Below are 22,251 nucleotides of genomic sequence, written 5' to 3' on the forward strand. Positions count from 1 at the left end.
AACTCAAAGTTTAAGTATTAAATAGCAGGTTGAATGTGATCTTGAGAGCTCAGAGATGAAACTTGGGATGGAAATATTAAAGTAAAAGTTTGGGATACACAAACAGGCATGACTATCCAGCAAAAGTGTACAAGTAAAAAGTAAAAGAGATTAAAACTGGTAGGAGTTAGCCATGCTTCGAGGGATGTAAGACTGAAAAGGGAAAATGGAAGAGTGATTTAAAAAGACAGAGTGAATTAGGAAGTTAAATACTCAAGAGATCAAATACAATGGGGACAATGTTTTTTGATGTAGAGGTATGGAAGTCATTGTTCACCTTAGCAAGAGTCCTTTGAAAGTAGTGATAGCAAACATAGATTGAATTAATGAGTCAGGGGGAGTTTAGTAATGAAGATTGATGATTTTTTATTTTTTTCTTTAGTTTGGCTTTTAAGGAGAGCAAAGATTTAGAGTGACCATTAAAGGGAAAAGAAAAGTCAAGGGAAGCCCCTTAACCCCGTAAACAGTTAGTAGATAATTATACACAAAACATGAAGGCAAGACTACAAAAGAGAGGAAAATGCCCATCGTACAGGATAGTAAAGGAAAGACAACAAAAGAGAGGACAAAGTTCGTAGCACAAGATAGAGAAACGATAAAGAGAAAAGTTGCCAAGAACAAAGAATATTGAATAATTAACATTTATGGATTAATAAATTCGATTCTTAATAACATTCCCAATTTACAGGTTTTAAAGAAATAATACGAAAATTATGTATCTCATAGTTATTTTAGGTTCTGGTTGCTAACCAGTGAGATAAACAGCGGAGGTCAGCGACAATATTTGGAACCCTTCAAATTATACTTTCTAAGTTGTCTTCCACTCCAACAGCCTCTCTCCTTCCAAGATGGCCTTCATTACCTTTCCCTGCTTTCTGTTGCATTTTCCTCCAACTACCTCTAATTTGTATTTCCCATAAATTATTAGTAATGCAGCTGTAAATTTTTGCATCATAAAGAACATATAAGAAGTATGAGAAGTGAAATGACTTTAAATGTATTCGTATTTTAAATGCCTGCAGGAAGGAAACATGGAACTAAAAATATTTGTCAACTCAGGGCATTATATTAAGTATCATTTTCACAGAGGAAAATACATGTTAACAATGTGCTGTTAATATATCATAAGAAAGGTATTACAGTATAATTAAATTATGTAGCAGTTGTCAAAATTCCATTGAATATTTGTTAAACTGATTATTTCTTTGCTCATATATTTATGCCATTTAGTATAATTTCTGATTCATTCATTTTCAGAGTAGATAATTAAAAAGATCAAAATTAACTTAACAAAATAGAGTGTATTTATCTCTTGCTTAAAAATCCAGAGGTAGTCCAGAGTTGACAATATGACATTTAGTGGCAACTCATGGTCCTTTTAGCTCCCCCATCTGTCATCTCTTGTAGCTGATCCTCATCCTAATGGCCCAAGTTGACTTGAAGAGCTTCTTTTAAGAAAGCAAAGTGGAATGATTTGCCAGAGAAAATCTAGGGATGCTGTCAACACAAGCAAATGAGAGCATATTTGAGGGCAACTAAGAACTCTTATCTCATCATGGGTCTTAACCACCTACATTGTTTCACCTCTTAATCACTGTATTCCACCTACACTGTACTTCACTTCCTTGAACATCTTCAAACATTTTTGGCTTGGCTTTTCCAGAATTGCCTGAAAACACATCCCACAGTTATAGACATGACTTGTTTTTATTAATCACTAAAAGTATCATTTTTGGTGTTTATTCATATCACTTTTGATAATTTTATATAGTTTTTGATATTCAACCATCCAATGTGATATATCACCTCATCATCTAGCCATTCACTTCTATGGGCACCCTGTTTTTGTTTTTGATGTCATTAATTTTTAATTATAGATTCAACCAGTAGATATAGATACAGATATATCTATAGATGCATAGACATCAATAGATGCAGATATAGATGTATCTCTCTATTACATGCATACATAGACATACGTACAGACATAGGTATAAATATGCTCATGTGTACATAAACTACTAAAGCTAAAATAAATTTTACAAATGATCTAACTCATTCTTTTTCTTTCTCTCTTTCTCTTGGATTTGAGTAAAAAGAGATAATCTCCAACGGTGGACACGCGCGTGTGTGCTCACACACACACACACACACACGCAAATGCTTAATAGTTAGATAGAAACTTTTTCTAAGAGTTCCTCAAATCTTAATTCCCACAAAGCAATGTAAAGTGGGAGAGGTGATACCTGTCCATGCAGTGAATTAGATACAGAAAGGGATTCTGAATTTAGGGAATCTGAAACCTTCATAATAAACAGTAAACATGCCTACCCTTTACTCTGGAGGGATACATTTTCTTTATTACACTGTACAGTTACCATGCCTTCACTTTGCTCAGAAGGGTTTTTTCCCCAAGCTGTTTGCTATACTAGCATCCTTCTTTAAAAAAAAATAGTTTGCAACAATGGGCAATTAATGTCTTTTTCACACATTGTTAAGGAAATAGGGGAGAGGAGGGGAGAATTATCTCACATCAATATGCATAGACATTTAGTAAAACATTCAAATGTCAATATAATATATTAAAATATATCAAATAACTGAACATAGAAAATATCTGAAGGGAGAGTATTTATTTAAAAACCCAGAAGCGTGAAAGAAAATGCAGCTAATGACATAGGATTAGTAGTCACTTTTTTATTCTTCTAGAAACCAATATAGTAGACAGTTTAAAGAACTAGCAGTCATTCATTTCATTTTCTTGCTAAGATTCCCACTAACACTGGGAATTTTAACCCTTTTCATTTTATCTTTCTCTGCTACTATACATCACTCAAAAATGCTGCCATTTTCTATATGACTCCTTTCCACCTGGCTATAGTATGAGAATCTAACCCAGGTGAGAACAGTCATCCTGTAACCAGATTAGCTGCAACCAGATTGGGTTCTTGGCCTTCCCAACCCAGATAAATGGGGAAGGGGGCCTTAGTATTGTGGTGAGTGTCACTGCTTAAATACAACTCATGGACCCAAAGAGTGTGCAGTAGTACAGTTTATTAGGCAGAGTGAAAGGACAGCTTCCACGCCATGGAAGGGGACCTGGAGGGGGTGCCGCTGCAGGATTGGAAGGCTGGAGCTTATACCCCTGCATTATTTCCTCCCCATTGTTCCTGTCCAATGAGAGGGGATCTTTCCAACCTTTCTCTGAATTAACTGATGTTTGAATCCTTTACCGGATTGGTTACTGTTTTCAAACCCTGAGTCACTGAGCCTCTTTCTCCAGGGGTCAAAGGCGGGAAAAGTACGCGCACTTGAACAAAGCCCCTAGGAGCCAGCGGTCGGAAAATTCTTTCTCTGGAAACAAAGCTCTACTGACCAGAGGCGGGGAAAATTCCTGCGGTTGAAACAAAGCCCCTAGCTGATCCAGGAAGTTCCTCTAACACAGTCCCTCAATCCCTTCTCCTCTAGCTAACCAACAAGAGAACTATGTATTACGCAGAAGCATGTCGTGAAGGAATAATGAAGACTGTGAGCATCTAGAAGTCATGAGTTCTACAGAGGAAGCTGCTTCAATAGGTAATAAAGTATCTGACTCCATTTTGATCTTTGATTGTTAACAGCTTTGAGGCTTCATGCCGCCCCCTTTTCCACTTGCCCCTTATCTGGGCAAACCAAATCTGTGCAGGCAGATAGGAAAGCCCCCATTGATCCTTATGTTGGTGCCAAATTCACAAACTCCAGTCCCTTTTTTTTACCAGTGGAAGAAATCCGAGTTACACTGAGTTACTGGTAGCGGTATGAGTCTATAGCAACTTCAGTCTTGCCTCATCAGAAGAAATAATTCGACTGTGGGGCATAAGTCAGAAAAAGAGACCAAGGTAAGTTCCAAATCAGGAATGGAAATTTATTTTAAAAGGCCATAGAACTGGAAAGAAAACGTGTGCTTGGAAGAGAGCCAAGCAGGCATGTGAAGGTTAAAGAGAGAAGCTCAAGTGCCCTGCTTAACTGTGATGCTAGGGCTTCTATAAGCTCGCCTCTTTCCCATGATTCTTCTCTTAGGGTGGGCTTTCCATGCCCGGTGCTTTTGTTACTTTTTGGAATTGAGCACACGCAGTGTGTTTAGGGAGTTATATGCATGCCCATATGAGGCTTTCTTTCCTTTTTTAGTAGAGTGTGCCCAGAAGATCGTACTTCACAGTTTTTGTCTTTTACATCGCATACCATAGAAATTGCTTCTCCCTGGGGACTGCATTCAATTAACATTTTGATGTTAACAGGTATGGACCATCAGGAAATGGCCTCTCCCTAGCACTGCCAGATTATCATTTTTAGAGGGGTAACGCTGGGGGACTGTGTTAAAAGGACTTCCGGGGTGGGCTGGGGGCCGTTGTTTCAAGTGCAGGAATTCTCCAGTTTTCCCCCCTCTGGCTGCTGCTAGGGCCCTTTGTTTCTACTTTCCCGCCTCTGGCAGGCCAGATAGGAACTTTGTTTCTATTCCCCCCGCCTTCCAGCTCTTAGAGGTGGGGGCTCTGTGACTCAGAGTTATATGACGGTAGCCAATCCGGTAATGGAGTCAAAGATCAATCAATCCAGAGGAAGTTTGAAAGAACCCCTCTTATTGGATGAGAACATGAATGGGGCGGGAATAACTCGGGTAAAAACTCTAGCCGCCCCATCCTGGGTTGGAATTCTCTCTGGATCCTCTTCCACAAGAGTGTGGAAACTGTCCTTTCACTCAGCCTAATAAACTGCATGATCGCACACTCTGGGTCCACAAGTTTTATATAGATGGTAACACTTACCCATCTCTGGGGCCCCTTTCCCCATTCTTTGGGGTTAGGAAGTCCAAGAGCCTAAGTTCAGGTTGCAGCTACTGTGCTTCTGCGGTGGTCTAGTGGTTAGGACTCTTGGTTTTCACCCTGGGTTCGACTTTCCATGTGGGAATGAGGGAATCCAGCTTCAGTTAGTCCCGTTACAATGTGATAATTGCCAGACCATCACACAACACTTCTAGAGTGTGGAGGAGAGCCCCCTCCTGTCCTGCTCACCTTAGAGAAACCCTAATACCAGGAACCTTCTAACCACTGAAAACCAAAGTAACTCCTTTGACTCCAGACAGAGGAATCAGCTGGGATACTTTCCCTCCCCAAAAACCTCAAAAGATATTTCTCCAGATCTTCTTAATGTGTATGTGATGTCATCAATGGACATCTGAATAAGTTTTGGATGGGAAGGTGATCTTGAAATCCTACTGGCAAACAGGAAACAGTACAATATTTAAGTCTTATTATTAGGGATTAAAGATAAAGCAGATTGTCAAGAGCTAAAGAGAGTAAGGGGAATTCTGAGAACATATTTTGAAGTGATGAATAGGGGAAATAGTGCAGCATTTGTTGAAGGAGTAACCATAATACAGGAATATGTTTTAAAACAAAAGCAATTATAAAGAAAAACCTTCAATCATAAAAGTGATTATAAAATAATTTCTGACCATGTGACATTTAGTACATTATTTCTACCTAGAAATCTGTGCAAAATGTGAAAAAAAAAATAAGTGTTTGTTGTTTTGTTTTGTTTTTAATGGAATTGACTGGGGCAGGATTTAGTCTATTATGCCAGGAATAATCATTTGTAGAAAACTTTTACATGCTAAAACTCTACATGTACCTACATTGCTGTTCTGGATTTTTTTGTTTGTGTGCTTGGTTGGATGATTGCTAATTTACTTTGGCCTGTTTTTTGGCTTTTAGGAAGGTTTCAAAAATACTCCATTTATGATATTTTCTTCTAACATTTACTTTCCTAAATAGCGTTTCACAGGAATTTTGCAGTTATTCAGCCACTGCATGCCTGCAGAGCATTTCCATAAACTGACCTCTTTTTGATATCAGTGGGATTTGAGCATCTATAGTGCAGCTGCAGGGGTTTGAAATTATATAAAGTTTAGTTGGTCTTAATTTATAAAATCCTCCTCTCGAATTCATATTTCTCATAAGGGAAAAATTTTCACATTGACTTCAATTGTAAAATTGTTATCTGAATTGACACCTGGATAAAGGATTACATTAAAAGAAGATGATGAATGGGCTAATTTGTGATTGTTGGTAATGGAATACTGTAGGTGGTTATATTTGAAATGGTTCTTATACTGTTTCTGAAATAATAAAAGAAACTCTTTGGTTAGTACTTTGAAATAATGGCAGTGGCATTATTCTAGAGGTTTGGGTTGAAGAAAAAATTAAAATGGTCTTAGATGAGCATTTCTAAAAATTCATATTAAGCTTATTTATGCTTGTAACTTTATAGCTATCTATTAACTATCATGCATGCTTTGTTTTGTCTTGTATCAGGTCAGTTTCAGATTATATTTCTGTCCATTTTATACTTTTTAAATAAAATAATATCAGAAAACTAAAAAAAGGCAACTAATTAAATGTGTAACTGTGTTTTACAATCCTAGAAAATCAATGATAGAGGAAATGTGATTATTGTTAGTTAGTCTTTGAAATCTAAAGATGTAATTTATTCTCCAAAGAACATTAAGTTTTCTCTGGGATATAAGATTTTAAAATTAATTTTGTGGTGAAAAATCTTAAAAGAGGTTTAATCAATATAACCACATGCCAAAGTTAGTTTTTAATCACTTTTATTACATGCAGAGGGGTCCTGAGAATAATAGATGTACATTCAGAATGAAATGCAACACATTTAGATATATAGGCATATTTATCATGAGAGCAATTAATTTTAGGAAATTTGTTATGAAGTATGTTTTAAAGGATATTCAGAAATCAACTAGATGTTTATAGAAGATGAGTTTTCTTGTTCTTACAACTCATATATTATAAAATTGTATGACTGTATAATATGGGTATGTTCAGTTTATCCCTTTGGAATAATAGGAAAGGGGAGAGACAGAGAGAGAGAGAGAGATAACAGATACAGCGATGAACATTGATGATTTTGTGTGAATAATACGAGACAATTTGGAAATGAAAACAATGCAATAAAATGTATATAGAGTTACTCTGAATAACCCTTGATCTACCTAAGAAATAAAACAAAACTTAGTGATTTTTATTGCCGTTTGGGGCTTATTTTCTTCCTGACAGATTTCAACTTTTCTGACCAAGTAAAAGAGCAATATATTCCCGGTGGAATGCATACCAGTTACTGCTTTCTCATGGAAGTCATTGTTTCCTGAGTATACGTCTTGAGGGTTGTAGGATCTCAAACACATTCTGTTGGGAACTGTGCTGCGTTCCTTCTTCCTACTAATAATGATTATTAATAGCTTACATTTTTATTAAGTACCTGCTATGGACCAGAAGTTTCAATGATGACTGTAGCTACCTAGCTGAGAATTTTGGGATCCAGCAGACTGGCGCTCTATTGAAAATGCTATTGATTTTCTTCTATATGGTAGTGGTAGTATGGGACTTGAAAAATAGATTGTAAATAAATTAATAAATATTTCATGATATAGATTAGAACTAGGCTACTGAGAAACCGTAGAATGCATCACAGAATTGGGCATATATTACTTTTATGCCAAATCTAAATTCTGAAAAATAAGCCAAAATGAGCTTTAATTATAAATGGTCAAGGACAAATAGATCTTTTTTTTTTTTTAGCAAAGTGAGAAAGATCCTGGCCTCCCTTTGTTCACCCTACCTATAAAGATACAAGCAAGAGGAACAAAAGATTAAGGTTTGCACAGAGCCAATCACTCAAATCATTCCATTGATATAAATAAAACACATTCTCCCGAGGATAGCCGCATTAGTGGAATGTCACAGTTGCAGACAGCTGTTTAAGTAATCCACGTGTTACAGTTAAACTCTATTTTGCTCAGGGATTTACTATTAAAATGGGACAAACAAACCAAAACATCAGTAGGAAAGCTGAGCAATGCTGTAAAATAAAATGTCAGGTTTCTTTTTATTTGTTTCTCAACAAAAGAGGTTTCAAAATAAGAAGTCACAGGGTGTAGTTTTATTGTTGAGTTCTTGTAGGGCATCTCCACCTATCATCCAAAACCGGAGGCAGAAAGATTAGCTGAAATGTGTTTTTCTTGCAATTCAAATAGAAGAGCAGAATAGCCCAGGGGAGTCTGATTTCAGCTATTGTATTAAACAAAAGTATTTCAATTCCCAAGATTAAGCCAATTTAAAGATTATTTAAAAAGCCAGGCTTTCAACTTTTAAATGAAAGACTTGATACTAGATGACTAGTAGAAGAATCTCTCTTTTTGCCAAGAAGTTGTAATGACCTGTAAAAGTAATGCACAATATCCTGAGATAGATAATTAAAGCAAACATTTAAATATGTAACTACTGTAGTTTGTTAATGTCCATCTAATAAAATTCAATTAAATATCTTAGGTTTTTGAACTCAGGAAATACACTTATGTTGCTTGCATTCTGTGTGAAATAAACATGGATATTTCCTTTTTGGTAATCAGTTGATGATTCTTACAAAAGGAGACGCAAGTTGAGTAGCTCCAGGGTAGCGCTGAGGAATTAGCTTTTTAATGATCCCCTGAGTAATTCTGAAGATGGTTGTTCACAGACCATTTAAAGACAGGTTGACAACATCTCCCCATATTCTCCTCCCCAAAATAATAAAAGGATAGGTCTTAAATATTCACCCCTCACACAAACACACAATACTCTGTGTTTATCTCTTCCTGCTGCATATGTGTTAAAAAAAAGATGGAGGAGGGGGCAATGGAGGGTGGGCAGAACACTCTAAGGTGGATGTGCCTGGTTCAAGGTAGCCCTGCTTATCGGTGCTGCTGCAGGCACTCCCCCTGCACAAGCCTCTGAGTTTATGAGTATGTGTATTAGTTTGCTGTGATGATTATTTCACAATATATATGTATATCAAAACATCAAGTTGTTTACCCTCAATGTATATGTTTTATTTATGTTACACTTAAATAAGGCTGAAAAAAGTCAAGAAAAATAACTCAACTAACAATAATTTTTTCATAATAAAGGAACAATAAGCATGAAAAATAAAAATTCATAGACATTCACAGTTTTTTTGTAAGATGTCTCCAAATAAAATTTTCAGTAAAATTTTAGGAAACACTTTATAGACTTACAACATTTAGACTAAAATTGTTTTGGTTTTAACAACACTGAAAGGAAGGTAATTATTTTTTGTAATATTTTAAATACACACTTATTACATAATGGTCAGCATTTCCCTTTAGACTTATTTACTGTCTATTTTTCATTCATTTGTTAAATAAATATATTTTGAGAATCTACTAAATTCCAAGAACGGTGTCAGACTCTGATAATTCTGTGGTAAACAAAAGAGAGGTAAGTTACTTTTGCATATGCTAATGTGAGAGGAAAGAGAGAAATCAACTAGGCAGGTAGGGTAAGGGTCCTTGCTAGAATTCCCTTATAACAAAAAGCAGCCTTTCTTCTGACAAAAAGCAGCCTAAGAGGGTATGTGCAGACATACAGTGGGCACAGGCTCCTCCCTTCTTGGAAATGCTCAAAGGAGGCTTGGGCAGGCGGAGTGCCTGCAGCAACACTGATAAGAAGAGCTACCCTGAACCAGGCACATTCACCTTGGAATGTTCTGCCTGCCCACTACCCTGTCTTTTTTACACCTGTGCAGCAGGAAGAGATAAACAACATGGAGTAACTCAGGCTAAGAAGCCTGCATAAACACTAGAAAGGGGGACCGGGAACTGAGAAATTTGTGCCTTATGCAAGTGAAGCACTCCTACCCTCCATCCTGCTTGTCTATAAAAACCTTTGCACTTCACTCTAAAATGGCAACCTATCTTTCTGGGACCCCTTTCCGCTCCAGAGAGTTTTCTTCCTTTCACTTATTAAACTTCTGCTCTAACCTCATGTTTGGAGTGTCTAGGTCCTTGAGTTCCTTGGCCATGAGACCAAGAACTTCAGGTGATATCTCAGACAATAAGGCTGGTTTCATTTTGGGGGGCTTATCTGGGATTTCATCAAAAGGGTGAGTAGGAGCAAACCCAAACTCTTTACTTTCTCTTCCGAGGCCTCTGGTCCTCATTTCTAGAGAAACACCAGGCATCTGTTGGCCATTTAAACAAGACAAGAGTTGTTACTGGTCTAAGGACATATTGATAGGCTTGCTCGGAAGGATTTAGCTAATACCCCAGTGCCCTCAGGGTGCTGAGAATGTTGGCTCTGCTCCAAACCCAGTTTCCTTTCATGGAAAGGAAACTGCCGGTTAGGCAGGATTAGCAAGTGCCTTGGCAACTGGGAATGTGGTTTAAGAGATTCCTGTTTTGATTTTTTTTTTTTTTTTTAGACGGCATCTCACTCTATCACCAGGCTGAAGTGTAGTAGTGCAATCTTGGCTCACTGCAACCTCCACCTACTGAGTTTAAGCGATTCTCCTGCCTCAGTCTCCTAAGTAGCTGGGACTATAGGTGCACGTCACCACACTGCAGCTTATATTGTATTTTTGGTAGAGACCGAGTTTCACCATGTTGGCCAGGAAGGTCTCGATTTCTTGACCTCATGATCCACCCGCCTCAGTCTCCCAGCATGCTGGGATTCCAGGTGTGAGCCTACGAGCCTGGACTGTTTCATTAAATTTTTAGAGACAGGAGGATTTCACAATCTGGGTCTAAGGGATCATTTAACTCCCAATGATGACAGTTCCTGGGGCTGGACAGGGTCTATTTCCCTCCCAGGGAGTGGCCCCTCTTCATTTAGGCTGTTTATTTTCCCATGTGAGGAGCCAGCACTGCCCACTTGAACTAGATATTCTTTCTATGAGGCAAACTAACTTTCTCCTATTGGAAGGCATGTTTTGGGGACAGCCTGTCACAAAATAGACCTCTCTCAACCTGTTTCCTGGAGACCATTTGGAAACAAAGCTACAGCCTGGTATTTCAAGGTTTACAATGCTCACCTAGTAGAATGGGAATCTTCTCCATGGGGAACCTTGTTGGCTCTTTGCCAAAAACCTCTAGTTTTCCAACTCTTTTCCTTATTGAGCCCCTCCACTAAAGACCAGGCCTTATGCCCTCTCTGTGAACAGGAAAAGTGTCTATGACATGAAGGAGCAAGAGGTCCTCCTAATCTAGATTTTGGCCTCAATATCATCTTCATCAACAGAAAGACAGTCATTTGATCCTTATGGCATTTTGAGACACCTCTTCTGCCTCTGACTAGAATGGCATTTAAACAGAGAAGGGATTCTATGCTTGGAAGTCAATCAGAACTGTGACCTAAGGATAAATACTTTAGCTCGGGCCGTAATAGTAGAATATAACACCCAACCCAGAATACTCTCTTCACTGAGGGCCCTGGCCCAGATGCAACTGTTATATAGTTTCTCCCAAGATCCATTTATGGGGGGACACACGAGCCACACAAATCTAAGGAATTGAAAGGGAGTTATCAGCAGAGGACTAGGGTCTCAAGCAGGTAAGTGTGACTATTCCTGCCTGACCCACTCCTCTGGGTCCATAAATGGAAGTCACACTCGCATCTCAGGGTGGCACCATTAATGGATACCAGGGCCCAGGGAACAAAGAAGGAAGATAGTAGGGTGGATGCCCCCACTACTTTCTTCCCTACTTGGGTCACTCCAAAAGGAGAGAGAAAACTAAGGGATGCCTTTCCTTCCCTCTATCTCTTTTTCAGCCTACACTTCTCTGGAGTGCATTCTGAAACCCTGGAACTTCTTTGACTTCAAGACTGAAGAAAAAGTGGCTCACATTCTTTTGCACAGGGATGTGGCCTTCTTTCCAGCTTGGGGATGAACAAACCTGGCCTTCTGAGGCAAGTCTTGATTTTAATATTCTCTAATAATTAGATTTTTTTCTGTAGCTGGAAGAGAAAATGATTCCCTATGTACAGGCTTTCTTTACCCTGCAGGACAACCCAGACTTCTCCAAGTGATGCACAACTGACCCAGCTCTTTTAGCAGACACATCAGGCAGACCCATGAGGAATGATTCTCCAAAGCTAAAACAACAAATTTCTGGGGAATTTTCTGAGACAACAATTAAGTTTCTCAGCCACTCTTGTCCCCTTTATCTGGGGCCCCCTCCTCCAACTGCACCATCAGCTCCTCCAGTTACACCACTTCCAAAACTCCCCACTTCCTGAGCTATACTTTTACCTCTGCAAGAAATGCCCAATGAACATGGTGCCACTAGGGTTCAGGTACCTTGCTCATTGCAAGACCTTAGTCAGATAAAAGGATACATGGGTAGGTTCTCCGATGACCCCAACAAGTATATAGAGGCTTTCCAAAATCTGGGCCAGGTGTGTGTCCTCACATGGAGAGATGTTATGTTACTCTTAAACCAGGCAGACAGCTCTGCAGGCAGCTCAGAAATTTGGGGATGAACAACAAGTGTCTCACAGCAGGCCAAAAAGGAAAAGAGGAGATAAGGAAGGTGAGGAAATTATGGAACAACCATTCCCAATAGGGAGATAGGCAATACCCCTAGAACACCCTGACAGGGACCCCAGTGACCCCACAGATGAATGGAAAAGAAAAACATTCTTTAATGTGCGTATTGGAGGGCCTATGAAAAACTAGGATCAAACCTCTTAATTAGTCTAAGCTGTCCATGATAGATCAGAGACCAGATGAGAATTCCCTCAACTTTTATGGAAAGGCTGAGGGAAGCTTTTATAAAACACACTTCCTTGTCTCCTGACTCACTTGAGGGACAACTAATCTTAAAAAAACTAGTTTATTACTCAGGTAGCCCCTAATGTTAGAAGAAAATTACAGAAACTGGCTATAGGACCAGATCTGGAGACCTTCCTGAGGGGCTACCTCAGTCTTTTACAATAAGTATCAGAAGGAGGCCCAAGAAAAAGAAAGCACAAGATAAGAATGTATTATCTAGTGACTGCTTTACAGGCCTGTCAAGTCCAGGATATCCAAGGTGCATCCACTAATTGCTATCAGTGTGTGGCAGACCAGGGCCCTTGAAGAAGAACTGTCCAGGTAGTAAGAAGAAGCTACTTTGACCCTGTCTAACCTGCAGCAGTGACCACTGGAGTTCAGACTGCCCCCAGAGACATAGGTTACTGGGTCTAGAATTGGTCTCACAAATTTTCCAGGACTTTTGTGAGACAGGTCCTTGGGCTCGGTTTCCTGGATCCAGTGGCCCAAACTGCCATTACTGCCCAGGAGCCCCGGGTGATACTGGAAATTAAAAGACAGAGGGTAAACCTTTTTCTGGATGCTGGAGGCAGTCTCTGTTCTCCTCCCCAATCCAAGCCTCTCCTCTTTCCACAGTGTGACCCCATGAAGTGCATCTCAGGAAAGCTTCCAAGTTGGTATTTTTCTCAACCCTTTATTAAGGGGACCTACTATTTACACATGCCTTTTTAGTCATGCCTGAGAGTCCCACTCCCTTATTAGGTAGAGATATTTTAGTTTGCATGGTAGCCAGCATCCTTATGGCCCCAGGACAAACTCTTTGTCTTCCCTTGGTGGAAACTGATATTAACCCAGAAGTGTGTGCAAGCCAGGGGAAAATTGGCCGGGCTATAACTGCTATACTGGTCTAGATACATCTTAAGGATACCACTTATTTTCCTAACCAAGGAAAATAAGTGAAGCCAGAGGCCAGAAATGGGGTAGAGGTCATTATTAATAATCTAAAGAAGCAAGGCCTCCTCAAATCCTGCAAAAGCCCCGCAACACTGTAATATTAGGGGTGCAGAAACCCAGTGGGGAATAAAAGCCAGTTCAGGACTGCTGCCTCATTAATGAGGTCGTAGTCCCAATTCATCCAGTAGTCCCTAATCCCTGTACTTTGCTAACCCAGATACCTGAAGGATCTAAGTAGTTCACAGTGCTAGACCTAAAGGATGCCTTTTTCCTACATACCACTACACCCTGACTCACAATACCTGTTTGTCTTCAAAGATCTTTCTGGCCAGACTGACCAGTTAACCTGGACGGTGTTGCCACAGGGTTTCGGGACAGTCCTCACTTGTTTGGACAAGCACTGTCTAAAGACCTTTCTGAATTATCTCATTCTCAGGAGAAATTCCTGCAGTATTTAGATGGCAGTCTTCTCTGTGCCCTAACTGAGAAAGCTTCTCAGGAAGGCACTGAGGCCCTTCTCAATTTCTTAGCTAATAGGGGATATCAAGTTTCAAAATCCAAGACCAGCTTTGCCAAACCTCAGGGAAGTACCTGAGTTTAGTATTATCTGAAGGGACTAGAGAATTGGGAGAAGAAAGAATTAAGCCCACTTCATCCTTCCCCCTCCCTAAAACCCTCAAGAAGCTAAGAGGATTTGGGGGCATTACAGGATTTTGCAGGCTACAGATACCTGGGTATGGGGAAATGGCTTGTCCCTCATACTAACTAATAAAGGAAACTCAGGCAGCAAGACTCATTCCTTGATTTGGGATCTGAAGGCAAAAAGAGCTTTTAACCAGTTAAAACAAGCCCTGCTTGGGGCACCAGCCCTTAGCCTTCCAATAGGGAAGGCATTCAAGTCTTCAGGTGTTAGAAAGAAAGGGAATGGCCCTGGGAGTTTTAACTCAGACCTATGGACCAGCTCAACAGCCAATGGGTTACCTAAGTAAGGAACTGGATTTAGTGGCTGAAGGATGGCCAGCCTGCCTCCAGAAAGTTGCGACAGTGGCCCCGTTGGTGCCAGAAGCCACCAAATTAACCCTGGGGCATAGCTTAACACACCACATATTGTGGCTGGATTGCTGTCCTCTAGAGGAGGCCTTTGGCCAACAGAAAGCCACCTCCTTAAATACCAAGATCTACTACTAGAGAGATCTGCAGTCCAACTAAAAACTTAAATCCAGCCACCTTCCTCTCAGAGGAAACCTGAACATGACTGGGAGCAAGTTGTAATACAAACCTATGCAGCCAGGGAAGATCTCAGGGAAACTCCCCTAGAAAATTCAGACTGGACCCTCTTTGCAAGATGGGAGCTCTTTTGTGGAAGAGGGAGTCTACAAGGCAGGGTACATATTAGTCACCTTGAATAGTGTCATTGAAATCACGTCTCTCTCACCAGACACAGGTGCCCAATTAGCTGAGCTGTAGCTCTCACAAGAGCTCTTGAATTAAGCAAAGGAAAAATGGCTAACATTTACATGGACTCCAAATATGCCTTTCTTACCCTCAATGTTCATGCCACCATTTGGAAGGAGAGACACTTTCTCATTGCTAATGGGTCTCCCATAAAATACCATCAGGAAATTAACAGGCTATTATCCTGTTTTTTTTTTTTCCCATGAAAAGTAGCAGTAATGCATTGTAAAGGACACCAAAAAGGAATGGATTAAATCGCTGAGGAAACAAGTTAGCCGACCAGGCAGCCAAGTCAGCAGCACAAAAGCCTCAGGGTGCCAACACCCTCGAAGCGCCTCTAATCTGGGAGGGCTCCATCAAGGGAATAAAGCCTCAGTATTCCCCTGCAGAAATAGAATGGGCCAATTCTTAGGGATGCACTTTTCAGCCCTTAGGATAGTTGCAATCAGAGGATGGCAAGCTCCACTTGCCACCCTCCAACCAGTGGAAGGTCCTTAAAACCCTTCACCAAACTTTTCATATAGGGAAGGATAAAACTTACCAATGTGTCCAAGGATATTCTTAGGGGAGAAACTACTAAAAACAGTTAAGCAGGTTGTTCATACTTGCGAAGTCAGTCTTTAAAAACACCTTCAACAGATGGCTTCTTCCCCCTCAAGCTCAGAGAATGGGAAGTTATCCAGGGGAAGACTCACAAATAGACTTCACCCATATGCCAAAATCAAGGAGCACTTGCTACCTGCTGATGTGGGTGGATACCTTCACTAACTAGGTGGAAACATTTCCATATCAAACAGAAAGGGCCTCTGAGATAGTACGAGTATTAATGAAATAATTCCCCATTTTGGACTCACTAAATACCTCCAAAGTGACAGTGGCTCCTCATTTAAAGCAGCTGTTGCTCAGGGGGAGTCAAAAGCACTGGTCATATGATACCATCTCCATTGTGCCTGGAGACCCCAGTCCTCAGGAAAGGTAGAAAAACAAATGACATTATCAAAAGACACCTCAGAAAGTTGTCTCAAGAGACCCACCTCCCCTGGACTACTCTCCTTCCCATGGCCCTACTACAAATAAGAAATACCCCCTCAAAGTTAGGTTAAAGTCCATTGGAAATGTTGAATGGGTGACCTTTTCTTACAAATGATTTCCATTAGATCAGGACACCTCTGAATTGGTCAAACCTGTAACTGCCCTGGCCCATTTTTAACAGGAGTTGACACAGCTAATGGAGATCCAACCACAGGAAATACAACAACTTTATTTAATCTGGGAGACTTACTACTGATAAAGGCTCTCCTTTCTCTTTTCCCTTCTCTAGACCCTAGTTGGGAAGGACCTCATATTGTTTTCTCTCCACCCTCTTCGGTGGTAAAAGTTGCAGGAATCAACTCTTAGATTCATCACACTTGAGTCAAAGCCTAGAAGGCTAAGGGAGAAGCCCCAGACAATCTGACAATATAGAAGAATGCTCTGAATATCACTGGGAAAAAATAGGAAATCTTACATTGAAAATCACCAAATGAATGAGGGCTACTTGTCAATGAATGAGGGCTACTTGTCCTACTCAATTCCACCCCTGCCTTACCAGATACATTCTGTCATTTCTACCCTTCCTCTCAAAATTACTTCATACATCTCCAAAAAGAAATTCTATATCTTGGTGAGCAAAACTTTAGATGGAAATTATTTACTATGCCACATTTGTGGGAAATGCTATACTTAAACACTGCAATTTGCAATAAAACTATGCACTGTAGCACCCTCTGAGTGAAATTTTGGATAAAGAGCTTCAATTGCTGTTGTATATTGTTGGGTTATCTTTTCTATAGAGGGTTTTTATCTTTCTCAAGATGGACACCCACAGCCTGTATACATTAGGAATTAGCCTCATCAGGCTACCAAGTTTTGCTGCACCCCTCCAACAATTAACTCAGTGTATCTTTTAAAGACTTTAGCACAGAAGTTGTTAAACACCACCAACTCAACTTTGGCAAGGGACTGCTGGCTTTGCCTGTCATCCTCATCTCACAACACAGCCATCCCCATCCCAGCCCGATATTGCACCGTTAATAAGATGATCTATCAACCCCAGTACAAGGGGAGAGTCCCCTTTTTGTTAATGAACTTGAATGATTTTTATAACTTCCAAATTAATGAGATGACAAGCGTCACACTAACAGGTCAAGCAGTAAACCTTCTCCAGTCCTATCAAGGTAAATTTTCTGGGGTTGTATCCCCCCAGAAAACCCATTTAGGGGTCAATATCAACACACACAGAAATAAAGTTTCTTTATTGATTTCACTTTGTATTAGGAGAAGCCAATATTTTGGTCAAGCCCTAGGGACCATAAAAAGAACATCAAAGCAACTACTCTCTAGTGATTAACCCCTCACATGATCATGTGAACTATATGTTTTCCAACTGTACCATATAGAAGACCTATATAATTCTCAAGGAGACCGTCCATAAATAAGGGGACTTTGAAGGATGTACACTCTAGGTATTGTTTAAATAGACCCACTAGTTGTGTTCACACTTTCCTTGGGAAGATTATACCACTCCTGAGTATCTCAGTAACTTTTTGGTATGAAGAAGCTTCTGAGTAGCTGCTGGTGAATATAAAATGCAACTACCTACACTTGGAAAACACAACTCTTGGGATAAAACAGGATATTTCCCAGGGTGCTTTCCAACCTTAGACTGGGGCCATCTTGGCAGGAACCCTAACCACCTTGGAAAATGAAAATGGCAAACTAACCTATTTGTTCTTCATAGAAAATAATTTCTGCCTTGAAAAACAGGGAGTCTTCTTCCTGTGCAAAACCAACTCTTACTTATGTTTACCAACCAATTTGACTAGAAACTGTATGCTTGTTTGCCCAGCTCCTGAAATTAATATATCCCCCAACAACCAATCCCTTAGCATAAACAAGCTATCCAGTTCATACCCTTCTTGGTAGGATTAGGAATTACAGCAAGTATAGGGATGGGGTTGGAGGATTTGCAACCTCTCTGTCCTACTGTGAAGACTTATCCAAAGATTTACAGAAAGTTAAAGGACATTGCCTGAACCATTAACACTATACAGAATCTAATAAATTTCCTGGCAACAGTCACTCTGTGAAATAAGAGAGGACTAGACCTCCTAACTGCTGAAAAGGATGGCCTATGCCTCTCTCTAGAGAAAGAATGCTGTTTCTATTTCAACCAATCAAAGATATTAAGGGACGTCACCCAAACATTAACCAATTGGGCCTCTCAGATACAATAGCAGCAGTCTGAGTCATGGGGCTCTTGGTCTAAATGGCTGATTTGGGGATTATGGCTATTCCCTTTGGCAGGAGCATCATTAATGGTTGTCCTAGCTTTAATTTTTGCACCATGTTTGTTAAACCTTTAAACCAGATTCTTCTCCTTGCCTGGAAGCCATCTGACTCCAAATGGTGTTACAAATGGAGCCACATATGGACACTCCATTCTTCTGAGGACCTCTAGCTTGACCCCGGTAGAAACCCTAGATGCTGTTTCCCCACCCAGTGACCCTCTCTAGCGGGAAGTAGCTAGACGAGTCTTTGCCTAAACCTTCTAGTAGCAGTTAGGGTCCCCTGAGGGGGGAATATGAAAAGAGAGAGAGAGAAATCAACTAGGCAGATAGTTACGGCGAGGGCCTTAGTAGAATTCCCTTTTAACAAAAAACAGCTTCTCTTCTGACAAAAAGCAGCCCAAGAGGTCATTTCTCCTTCATCAAAGAGCAGCCTGAGATACCAGGCAGCAAACACATATAATGAAGGCAAGCTCTGACACAGAAAGGAGCCTCCTGTGTGACACTGTGTGACATACAGATATACAGTGGGCCCCAGTAAGCAAAGTCCCCTCCCTTCTTGGAAATACTCAAACAGGGAGGCTTGTGCAGGGGAAGTGCCTGCAGCAGCACTGATAAGAAGAGCTACCCTGAACCAGGCACATCCACTTTGGAGTGTTTTGGCCCTAGCCTTTTTTACACATGTGCAACAGAGTAACCCAGGCTAGGAAGCCTGCATGCACACTAGAAAGGGGGGGTTGGTGGGAACTCAGAAATTCACACCTTATGCAAATGAAACACTCCTCCCTCCAGCTTGTCTATATATACCCTTGCACATCACTGTAAAATGGCAACCCATCTTTCTGGGACCACTCTCTGCTCCAGAGATCTTTCTTACTTTAGCTTATTAAACTTCCACTCTATACTCACCTTTGGAGTGTTTGTGTCCTTGATGTGCCACGAGACCAAGACTTTAAGTGACACCTCAGACAATGAGGCTGTTTTCACTAAGGGGGAAAACTAATTTAAAAGTAATAGGATAAAATAGAAAAGGAAACACCTCATGTTTTCACTCATAAGTGGGAGTCGAACAATGAGAACACATGGATACAGGAAGGGGACCATCAGTCCTGTCAGGGGGTGAGGGGTAAGGGGAAAGAGCATTAAGACAAATACTTAATGTATGCAGGGCTTAAAACCTAGATGATAGGTTTTAACCTATCACATATACACCATGGCACATATACACCTATATTATAACCTTCACGTTTTGCACATGTATCCCAGAACTTAAAGTAAAATAAAGGAAACAAAAAGAAAAAAAAATAATAAAAATAAATAATATAATTTCAGGCTCTATTAAGTATTTAAAGGCATCAACATAATAGAATAGGTGGTAGAATATTTGATATAAGGTGGTCAGATATGGTCGTTAGAATAGAGAGTTAGTTAAATAATCAGATATAGCCAGATTTTTGAAGGCCTTAAAGGGCAGTGGGTACTAGGCAGAGGACTGTGATTGTCTTGTCAGAAAACCTAAAAAATGCCAGTGTGACTGGAAGGTAATGACTGAAGGGAAGTGAGGTAAGGGTATGGAAAAGAGATTAAGAAGACAACCAACTTCAGAATATTTCTTATGGCAATATTCTGAAGTTAGTTTTTAGAGAATGTAGGAAAAATAGGAATGAAGTAAAATATGCCTTCCTTAGGTTTTTGTCCTGAGCGACTGAGTGAATGGTATTGCCTTTTGATAGTAGTGTACGGGGACAGGTAGAACCAAAGAAGTTTGTTTAGGACAGGTCAATGTAATATGGCTCTTAATGAAAGAGGCCAGATGGCAAGCAAAAAGTTGAAGATAGAGTCTGGTGACTGCAGAAGGCGTAGGACAGAACCTAAGAGAAAAATTGAGAAAAAATCAGTAAACAGTTTACGTAAAGCACAGGACTGAATTTTATTTAGAGAGCTTGATATATAGAAAGGGAAAGGAGTAAGGAAAAGTAATCAGTAAAGGAAATCATGAAGAAGTGGCCAGTGAAGTAGGAGAATCACTAGAAGTGAATTGTGTCCAGGAAGTTAAGTGAGGAAAGTTAAGGGCTTTTCTATTACAAAAGCACAGGATGAGTTAATATAATTCTCCAAAAAGTACTAATGTGGTACTGAGCTTGCAAACAAAACACAAAACCTGAAGGTGCCAGAAATAAATGGAAACACAAGGAAAATCAGAATAAACAAAAACTGATACTATATACTACCTAATGAGGATTTTTGACTTTTATATGTGCTCCAATTCAAGGGGTCTAGGATTTCATTCTCATAACTGGACAGAATATGTTTGTTCAGAACTGAGAAATATGGGAGAGAACAGTGTATAAATCATGGAATCTATAATTCTCTACTAATCTATGAATGTAAGACTCAAGAAAAAATAGAAAACATGCATAGAACTTTAAAGTAAAAGTGAATCAGTATTAAAAAGAAATGACAAAACCAAAATGACTGAGTTGGGGTGAAGTGAGAAAAGAAATCATCAGTCCCAGACATATTTAAATGTGTTTTACCAAACTTTCAAGCAACAATACTTCTTATAATACGTCATAAAAAACAAAAAGAAAAAAGCTATTGTGACATTACCCTGTTCCTTTTCTGACAGTAATACAACCACGATGCTTGGAAGTGAAGAGTTCATGGCACTTTCTACCTCTTCCTAACCTTCTTACTAACGCTCTAATGCAATTATGGCAATCACATGACCTAAGAAATTGTTACATAATGATGTACTTAGTATGTTTAGATATGTCATTGCAAATAAACCTGGAATGTATGGACTTAAGGGACTCACTGAATGAAGAATGGCTGATACATACAGGTAGGTCCTGTACCTGAATGACTGCTTATCTGAGCCTGTTTTAATAATTCAACCTTTGGTACTATTGCAATGCCAAAAGCAGATAGTATAAAATAGAAAAAAATTTAGTTACTACCTTATATGAAAAAAATTATACATTGAGCATGCGTGCGCGCGCACACACGCGCGCACACACACACACACACACACACACACACACCTATAATGACCAAAAGGACTTGTCCAAAAATATTACAAGGATAACATCTCATAAGAAACCCCAGCTATGCAACATTTGTACCTTCTGTGTATTCTAATACTAGCAGCTAAACACAGCTGTTGAAAAACTTTAGGTTTCTCTTGACTGGACTCCATTAAATTGTTACCGTAAATTTCAAGTGGAAACTCAGCACCACCTGGCAAAAATGCTTCAGTTCCCTGAAGAATTCTCTCTTCCACTTTCCAAAAGAACTATTTCATTCCTATGCTTACATTACCAAGCCTTGAATGTTGTCTTCTCCTCATTTTGAGTTGAGAAATCATCTTCTCTTCATTCTTTGCGAAAATAAGCAACCTCCTCATCTGCAACTATGCATGTGAACTCCCACAAATACGATTAGAAGAAATGTGTTTGCCTATCATACTGTAAATATTTTGCAGTCATTCTTATTCCACATTATATTTTTGAAATGAATTTATAACAGTATACATAGAGTTGGTTTATTGATTTTAGATTGAAATACTCTCTGCTGAATAAATAAATGTGACTTTATTATTTTGTACAACTGCTGATAGATGTTGCATTGTTTGCATATCTTTCCACATGGTTAAGAGTGCTACAATAAACATTCATAGGCTTGTCTTCTTGTCCATCTGCAACAAATATTTTCTGAGGGTAGATTTTTTGAAGTGGAATTACTGTATTTCAAAGTATGCACAGTCTCAAAACTTTAAAATCAAATTGATCTCCAAAATAGTTTTATCAAATTACATTACCACGAGCAGTATAAA

The 22,251-nt window shown here is 39.6% G+C and overlaps 1 long non-coding RNA gene across 1 annotated transcript in view; it reads left to right on the plus strand.

The window, feature by feature from the left end:
- Positions 1-3,174: 3,174 nt before the first annotated feature.
- LOC118145751 (uncharacterized) overlaps positions 3,175-22,251 on the plus strand; it is a 42,596-nt gene continuing 23,519 nt past the window's right edge. Inside the window, exons 1-2 of the long non-coding RNA XR_013522854.1 lie at positions 3,175-3,917; positions 11,700-11,841. This is a non-coding gene — a long non-coding RNA (uncharacterized LOC118145751). The remainder of the gene's footprint in view (positions 3,918-11,699; positions 11,842-22,251) is intronic.

The sequence above is a fragment of the Callithrix jacchus genome, chromosome 10 (assembly GCF_049354715.1).
Source record: "Callithrix jacchus isolate 240 chromosome 10, calJac240_pri, whole genome shotgun sequence".
NCBI classification, from domain to species: Eukaryota; Metazoa; Chordata; class Mammalia; order Primates; family Cebidae; genus Callithrix; species Callithrix jacchus.